Here is a 7,950-nt window from a genome sequence, read left to right on the forward strand (position 1 = left end):
CAAGTAAGCCAAGTCAAGTCAATGCTAAACGTCAAGCAAGAAAAGTCAATTAAGTCACAAGTCAGTCACCATGAAAGAAGCACTTAAAATACGAGAGAAAAGGTTACAATGGCAAACCATGTCATGAGAGAACTGCACATGTTAGTTAGTCTGTACAACTAGGGATGGCTATGGTTAGGATTCATAAATACAACTATTTATGGTTCAGTTCATACCTTGTTTTTTGTTGTTGTTGTTGTTGTTGTTTTTTGGGGGGGGGGGGGGTAACGCACGTTACTGTTAATTTGCACTTTTTACAAGTGGCATACTTACAGATTTGTACCATAAAGAGCAAAATGTACAACTCAACACACAATTGTGTAACCGACTACTAACAGTGAAGACTACAGTGAGTTTCAATTAACAACAACTACTGAATACTCTCTAAAGTCAAATCACTTGCATGTAAGTCTACAGTCTATTGGCAGAAACAAATGTTTGTGTAATGTTTGTGTGGTAACTGTGTTAGTGAGGAGCTTGGCTGCTAACTGCTTTCAGCAGTATTTTTCTGTAAAAGGAGAGCAGTTTTATGCTGTATTTATAAAAGCACCAACAAACTGAATTTCAGTATGACACTGTTGATTTTGCAATAAATTAATGGCAACCCTGCATTTGCTAAGTAGTACTGGGGGGAAGGACGTTGAAAATATCTCAATGACAACTCCTACTTCATCCGACAACTCAGCAGTTGAAATGGAGAGTCAAAGGTAATGCACTGGCCGACGCACGATCATCAGCAGCCCACGACTCCTATCCACTAACATTTAATTGGTGTCTTTACTATTTTCTTCCTATCGGGATTTTCTAAACGGTCTGACTTAGAATCTCCCTGGTAAAAATCTTAGTTATGAATGGTTTAAGATCCGGGTAGGTTCTGGTCACTTCATAATTAGTTGATCTAGTTTTATATCAGGTGTTTAAGTACTATTTGGATTCCGGTTTCGGATCAATCTTGTGTAGGTAGGTATAAGGAGTTGCTAAGATCGGTAGGTATTATGAAGATAGGTATTAGTTGTCGAGGTGCTAATTGTTCTTACAGTAAGTATTTAAGGTAAGTAGGTATCTTTTAGGTAGGTATTTCTATCGTGGTAAGTATTGAGGTAAGCAGTAGGATAATGGTAAATAGGGTAGCTATTAAGGTCAGTATTGGAGGTAAGTATTTGCACAGCAGTAAGTCTTACAATAAGGTAAGTAAGGTAGGTATTACTGTAGGTTAAGGTAGGTCCCAGACTAACTTAAATTATTAAGGTAAATATTAGGGTTAAATATTAAGGTAGGAGGGAGGTGAATGTTAAGTTGGGTTTGGGTATATAGTTAATCAAGCAATTCTGAGGCTAATAGGGAAATTTTGGCCTGAGGCCTTAGAGCGAGAGTAGGTAGGTCTAAAGGTAAGTTAAAGGTTTCTTAGGTATTTTGGAAGTCTAAGAGATTGGATCCTTCCAGGCTGTGTTATCAAGTGGCTCCACATGATCACAGCTGATGGAGGCCACTGTCCAGTGAGAGCTTGATTCTAACTGATGCTACCTGGATGAGATGTCCCAAACTGATTTACTGCACAATAGTTGATGCTTCATATGATGTTCACTGTCTGTGTAGATTAGTCACTGCATAAATGCCTATCTATAGATGCCTGTTTTTTGTCTAGCTGTCAACATATCCATATTTTATTTATTTTTTGAGACATTGAGTGTACAAACCTATTGATGAGGAGGTTCACTCAGTGCGACACCTGCTGGTCATTTTTTGTAACTACTTTTGGCATGCTTGCTGTTGGTTCTATGCCATTGATCCCTGTAATTATTGAGAGCTCATAGTACCCTATTACCCCACTAGGAAACTGCGCTCCCAGAATGCAGGCTTACTGGTGGTTCCTACAGTCTCCAAAAGTGGAATGGGAGGCAGAACCTTCAACTATCAGGCTCCTCTCTTGTGGAACCATCTTCCAGATTCCGTCTGAGGGGACAGACACCCTCTCTACCCTCTCTAAGAGTAGGCTTAAAACTTTCCTTTTTGATAAAGCTTACAGTTAGGGCTGACCAAGCTCGCCTTGGACCAACCCTTAGTTATGCTGCTATAGGCCTAGACTGCCGGGGGACTTCCATTGATGCACTGAGCTCCTCTCTCCTCCTCTCCATCTGTATGTATTCATTTACCCTTAATGCATGTTACTAACTTGACTTCTTCCCTGGAGTTCTTTGTGCTTTCCCATCCGCAGGAAACCCTATGGACCGCACTGACATGGGGATGTCCTTCTCCTGCTGTTCCTGCTGTTGCTAGTCATGTATCTATTGTTATTGTTGTTGCTGTTGTTGTTCTGCTTCTCTGACCCACTGTGCACAGTATTGTAAATAACTTTGTAAATATATTTAACAACCCAGTTTCTGTAGGGGTGGATGGCATTTTTTTTTTTATATCTTTCCTCCTGTTTCTGTTAAGTTAGGAGTTATGTCAGTGATTTGTATTTTTGTTTCTTTATGTTTAAATAGGTAATTTTAGGTTGATTAGCTTTAGTTCCCTTTTGTTTGTTGTTTTGCTGTTAACTCACCCTGAAACCACAACTATGAAATAAACATTTAAAGGCTGCAAAATCCCTTGTTGCTGCTTTTTTTTTGGCAGCTGGGGAGAGGGAGTGTCATTTTCATGTTGCGCCAGGGTTTCTCTTAGGCCGGGTCATAACAATATATTTTTTAATTCTTCTGCTTCTCCCAGTTTAAAGGCCCCTATTGATAGACCCACATAGATGTTTTTGCCTATTTTGCTTGATTAGACCTCTACTTAGCAGTGTGTGGGCCTGTATAGACTGTCTTTGATTGACATCTCCCCTAAAGAAGTAAAACACATTTCCAATCCACTGGAGATAGAAATATAAACGTATATTCAGACTATACAATATATATCTAAAAAACACAGCAGTAGAGTGGACAAAAGAGTCATTAAGTTTCATTCAGCGTATTCTGCTCATTCATCATCCACCACAGTTGGATCACTCATTCAGTATACAGCAGGTTTAAATGTTACAGCTACAAAAAATATCCCTCTGAAGAAGAGTGTCAGATGGATATATTGGATAGTTGCTTGTAATTACTGTCAAATACTATTTATATACAGTAAATCTCATACATTAATTGGAAAAGTCTGTAGATCTATTGGATAGTTGCTTGTAATTACTTTCAGATAATGTTTATATAAGGTAATGATTATTAAAATTATGTTTGTGTAAGCCATTTTCGCATGATCCTATTTTTTTGTACAGTATCAAACCAATATTTTTACCAGGAATTTACTGTAAATAGATGAGATAATCACATACAATTAAAGCCTAAAGCTCTCAAGATACCACTAATGGGTGTTAAAGGAGGATAATTTGAATATAATTTTACATAATTTTTTTTACATCCAGAAATTTGTGCTTTGATGGGGCAGTCTTAAGGATAAATTGGATAATTCTATGAATTGTATAAAACAAGCCATTATTTAAATTAGGTAATTTTAAGGTATTTCTGCAATGTTTTGTGCACATTTATACATTTATTTAGCATTCTAGCAATATTTTATTTTTTTTTGTTTTTATTTTACAACAGTTGGACTGTAAAAATGTAGGTAATATCTACAGTAAATATCTGTATTTAAAAAAAAATTCTTTGTAGAATAACTAAAGGGTTTTTTTTTTTACCAGTATTTGACGGTAAGTGTTTTTTTACTTTTTTAACTTTTAACTTTTTTTTTTTTTTACGTTAAATTTAAAGTAAAAAAACTGAAAGTTGCCTTAATTTTACATTCAGTAATAGGATGTGTATTATTTGTATTTTTACATAGAATTCAATGTAACGTAACATTCAAGACCATTAAGTAATTGAAAAATCCTGTTAAAGAAAACCATAATATTCCATTATATTAATTTACAGATTACAGATTTTATGGTGAATATGGTGAATACACTTAATGTAGAAAAAACAAACAAACAAAAAAAATAATACAGTAAATTTCTGTGAAATAACTTCTTTTTTTACAGTGCATATTGGGATAACTACTTTCTAAATTGGCATTGAACGTTGGCATTAGACAAAATGATGAGGAGCGATATCATCCAATATGTACACAATTCATAGGAAAACTGGGCTGCTTTAGATGTGGGCAGCACTTCATATAACATATATATATAATCCCCTCCAGACATGTTTTAAGATGTAGGAAAATAGTCTAATTTGAATAATAATTTGTGTCGGATATGGTTTTTCCACAAAAAAAGTTCAGTTATCTTGTTAAAATCCTACGTACATCATTCTGCACAGTGAAGCTCAAACTTTCAACTATAGGAACAAGAAGAAAAACTGTGGATGGGGGCTTTAAGTGGACAGCCACTTTTGTCATGAAGATGACACTTTTTTAAAACCGCTGAGTAAGGACCCTGATGTACTTCACACACTGTAATATTCTCCCTGATCAGACACCTTGGACAAAAATGCTTTGTGAGACAAATCCACCCTTGGATGAACCTGAATATGAGATTTATGTTTGCACAGTTTCTCACTTCAGCTGAAAGACCTTTGATATCCTTGGAAGTTTTCCTTAACCGCTGCACTGCAGCATGATGAGACTTCACATTTGACATAACAAAGTCAGACAACTTTTTCTTTCTTCATACAAACAAATACATTTGTGAATATTGTGAGCAGATAACACTCACTTTCAGAACACAACTGGCAGAAGTGCATCTGAGCAAAAGAGAAAAACAATTTTAGGATTTCCTCTGGTGTCATTTTTGTCTCTCACCACTAGATGTCAGAATTTACACATAATCCATTTCTGCTTCAATCATCTCAAATCTTCAGTCTTTCCTGGTCTCTCTTCCAACATTTCTGCAGCTCTTCTTAATGATATCTGTTTTTGCCATCAGCTTACTTTCACCTGACCCAGACCGTCCAGATTGTCCATCCAGGACTATGAAAGGAAAAAAAGAATATATCAGTGAAAAAATCAGTATCAGGTGGGTGTGAACAACTCAGGCTGTGATAATGTCATCTTACTCCATTTGTTACTTATTTATTGTGTCATGCACATACAAGTGCCCAGCTCACAAGATACCAAAATACAACTGTAGTGGTGAAATATTTGTCAAACATAGAAGAGAAGAATAAAACTTCTTACATTACAGTGCAAACAAATAACTTTGTCTTCCGTACCAAGCTCTGCAAATAAAGTCAGCTACACAAAAGTTTCCCTTCCTGAATCACAGCTCAAGTTTCTTATAATCGTTTATCCAGAAAAACTAACATTTTTCTAAAGCTGAAACCATTTAAACTCATTTTCACCTCCATTCGTGCCTCCTCAGTGGAAACTGAAGGTGGAAACATTGCAGCATTCACAGAAACCGAACAGAAGGTGCTAACTTGTGAACACAACCTGTATGTCTGTCTGAAATTCCTACCTGTCAGTCAGTCAGTCAGTCCACCTGTTTATCTGTTTCTCTTTATTTTCTTTCCCCCATAATAATCCTTCACAAAGAGCCACAGTCCACACAAGGAAATGTCTTTTCATTGAAATTAATTCAGGTTCACTCTCAGAAACAACACACAGCCATACACACACACACACACACACACACATACGAACACATGTTGACCTATGTCACCTTTGGGGACATTGCATAGACTTACATTCATTTCCTGGAGACCCTAACCTTAACCACTGACCCAAAAATCAGCATTTTACCAATGGGAGACACGGCTTTTGTTCACCATTGGACAAGCTGTCCCCAATTTGCTGGTCTTGAGTCTGAAATTTGTCCCTGAAAGTAGTCTTTGACACACACACACGTATGGCCAGTTATTGCCTGCGGGAAGTCCCCTGGTTTTGTATGAAATACCAGATGTTGTTTCCTTCTCTGAGGGTGTTTCACTTTAAAATCAGTCAGGTGTGTATTTGCTTTGCAGATTTTGTGATAAATTGTTTCCTTAAATAAAAAAACTGGTGTCATCATATCTGCAGATTTTCAGTGCCACAAAAATATAAAAATAGCACTGTACGCCTTGAAAGGTTTCGTGCAGGCTGAAGTGACTGCATGGCTTCCTGTTCAGGTGGCTCTAAGTGAATATAAATATCCTATTGCAGTGGCACAAAATCCCAGTTTGCTGTGTGTTCAGCACTCTCCAGGTGTTCCTCGTATGCATTTACCATCAGCCTTTGCAAAGAGAGTGAAAAGATTGGATTGGTTGGAAATCTGCAGCATTAAGTTGTAAACAGTAAGACTTTAAGGGCATGTATTAAAAGTATAAAAGCAAAAATGTATCACTAGAAAATTATAGAGTTTCATTAAAGTAGGCTAAGCTAGAGAAAGAGTTTCCATTTTAAGAGGTACCTGTCGGCTGGGTATCGTGGCACATAAAATGATATAGTAACAGGATGGCAGATTGGACCAATTCCAGAAATAAAGCCATGTAATCAGGGACCTCCTGACCACTGTCCTGAATGCATTCAACATCCTGGATTTTAGCACAGTCTAGAAGAGACCCAATATAATCTATTGATCATTTTAAAATGAATTAACCTTCTCCCACATGTAGGATATACTTTAAATTATCGGGTCTAATTGGTTCCCAAACTGGAGGTAAGGACTTCCTAGGGAGTCACAATAAATCTGAAGAGCCATGAGACAATTAACGAGATGAGAAAGCAGTAGATTACTGGATAATTTAACCACTTCAGGTCTCTAAATATGATTGAAACCAAGAGAAAATCACCTTTAATTCACTTGACCATAAATCATGTACATATACAACTGGTGATGGGTCAGAAGTGGACATTACTTTGTTTTAAGGTGTCAAAATTCAAACAGGTTGGTAACCAGTGATTGACAGATTCTGTTTATATATTTCCTAAATAATTTCCCTTTATTGATTATTATTTAAAGAGACTGAAACGAACAAGAACCCCTTCAAATCTTTAATTTACAACTCAGTAAAAGTCTTGCATGAAAAATTACACTTAACTAAAAGTACACAAGTATTTTCAACTTGATGCAGTTAAAGTATTGCAGTAAAAGTAGTGGTTTGGTCCCTCTGACTGATATATTATTATATATGACATCATTAGATTATTAATAGTGAAGCATCAGTGTTAGAGCAGCATGTTACTGTTGTAGCTGCTGGAGGTGGAGCTAGTTTACACTACTTTATATACAGTTAGCTAGTTTAGTCCAGTGGTTCCCAACCTAGGGTCGGGCCCCTCCAAAGGGTCAGCAGATAAATCTGAGGGGTCGTGAGATGATTAATGGGAGAGGAAAGAAGACAAAACAAAGTTCTGATACACAAATCTGTTTTCAGTTTTTGGACTTTTTCTCTAATCTTTGATTTTTTGCTGAAATATTGGATCATTTGAACATTTATTGAAATGAAAGCATGTGAGAAGTTTCATCTTTAACAATGTGTTGTATTTTAAAAGCTTGTTCTATTATCCATTGTGTCAAATCTTCATCTGAAAAGTAACTAAAGCTGTCAAATAAATGTAGTGGAGCAGAAAGTAGCATCACATGGAAACACTCAAGTACAAGCACTAAACTAAACTAAGCTGTCAACAACTCATAGACATGTGAAATGTGACCCCGACTACACACTGCTTTTTGTAAGACGTCAAAAGCCCAAAAGGTTGGAAACCACTGGTTTCATAGAAAGTACAATATTTCCCTCTGAAATGTAGTGGAGTGGAAGTATAAAGTAGCATCAAATGGAAATACTCAAGTAAAATACAATTACCTCAAAATTGTACTTAGTTACAGTACTTCAGTAAATGTACTTATTTCCACCACTGCTCATAAGGTATTTTACACTGAAGTCCATACGGAAGTACCTCCATTCTTGCTTTTACCTTGAAAGCAGAAACCGGAAGCTGTATGTTTTGTTTCGTGCTGCGTGA

The sequence above is a fragment of the Thunnus maccoyii genome, chromosome 20 (genome assembly GCF_910596095.1).
Source record: "Thunnus maccoyii chromosome 20, fThuMac1.1, whole genome shotgun sequence".
NCBI classification, from domain to species: domain Eukaryota; kingdom Metazoa; phylum Chordata; class Actinopteri; order Scombriformes; family Scombridae; genus Thunnus; species Thunnus maccoyii.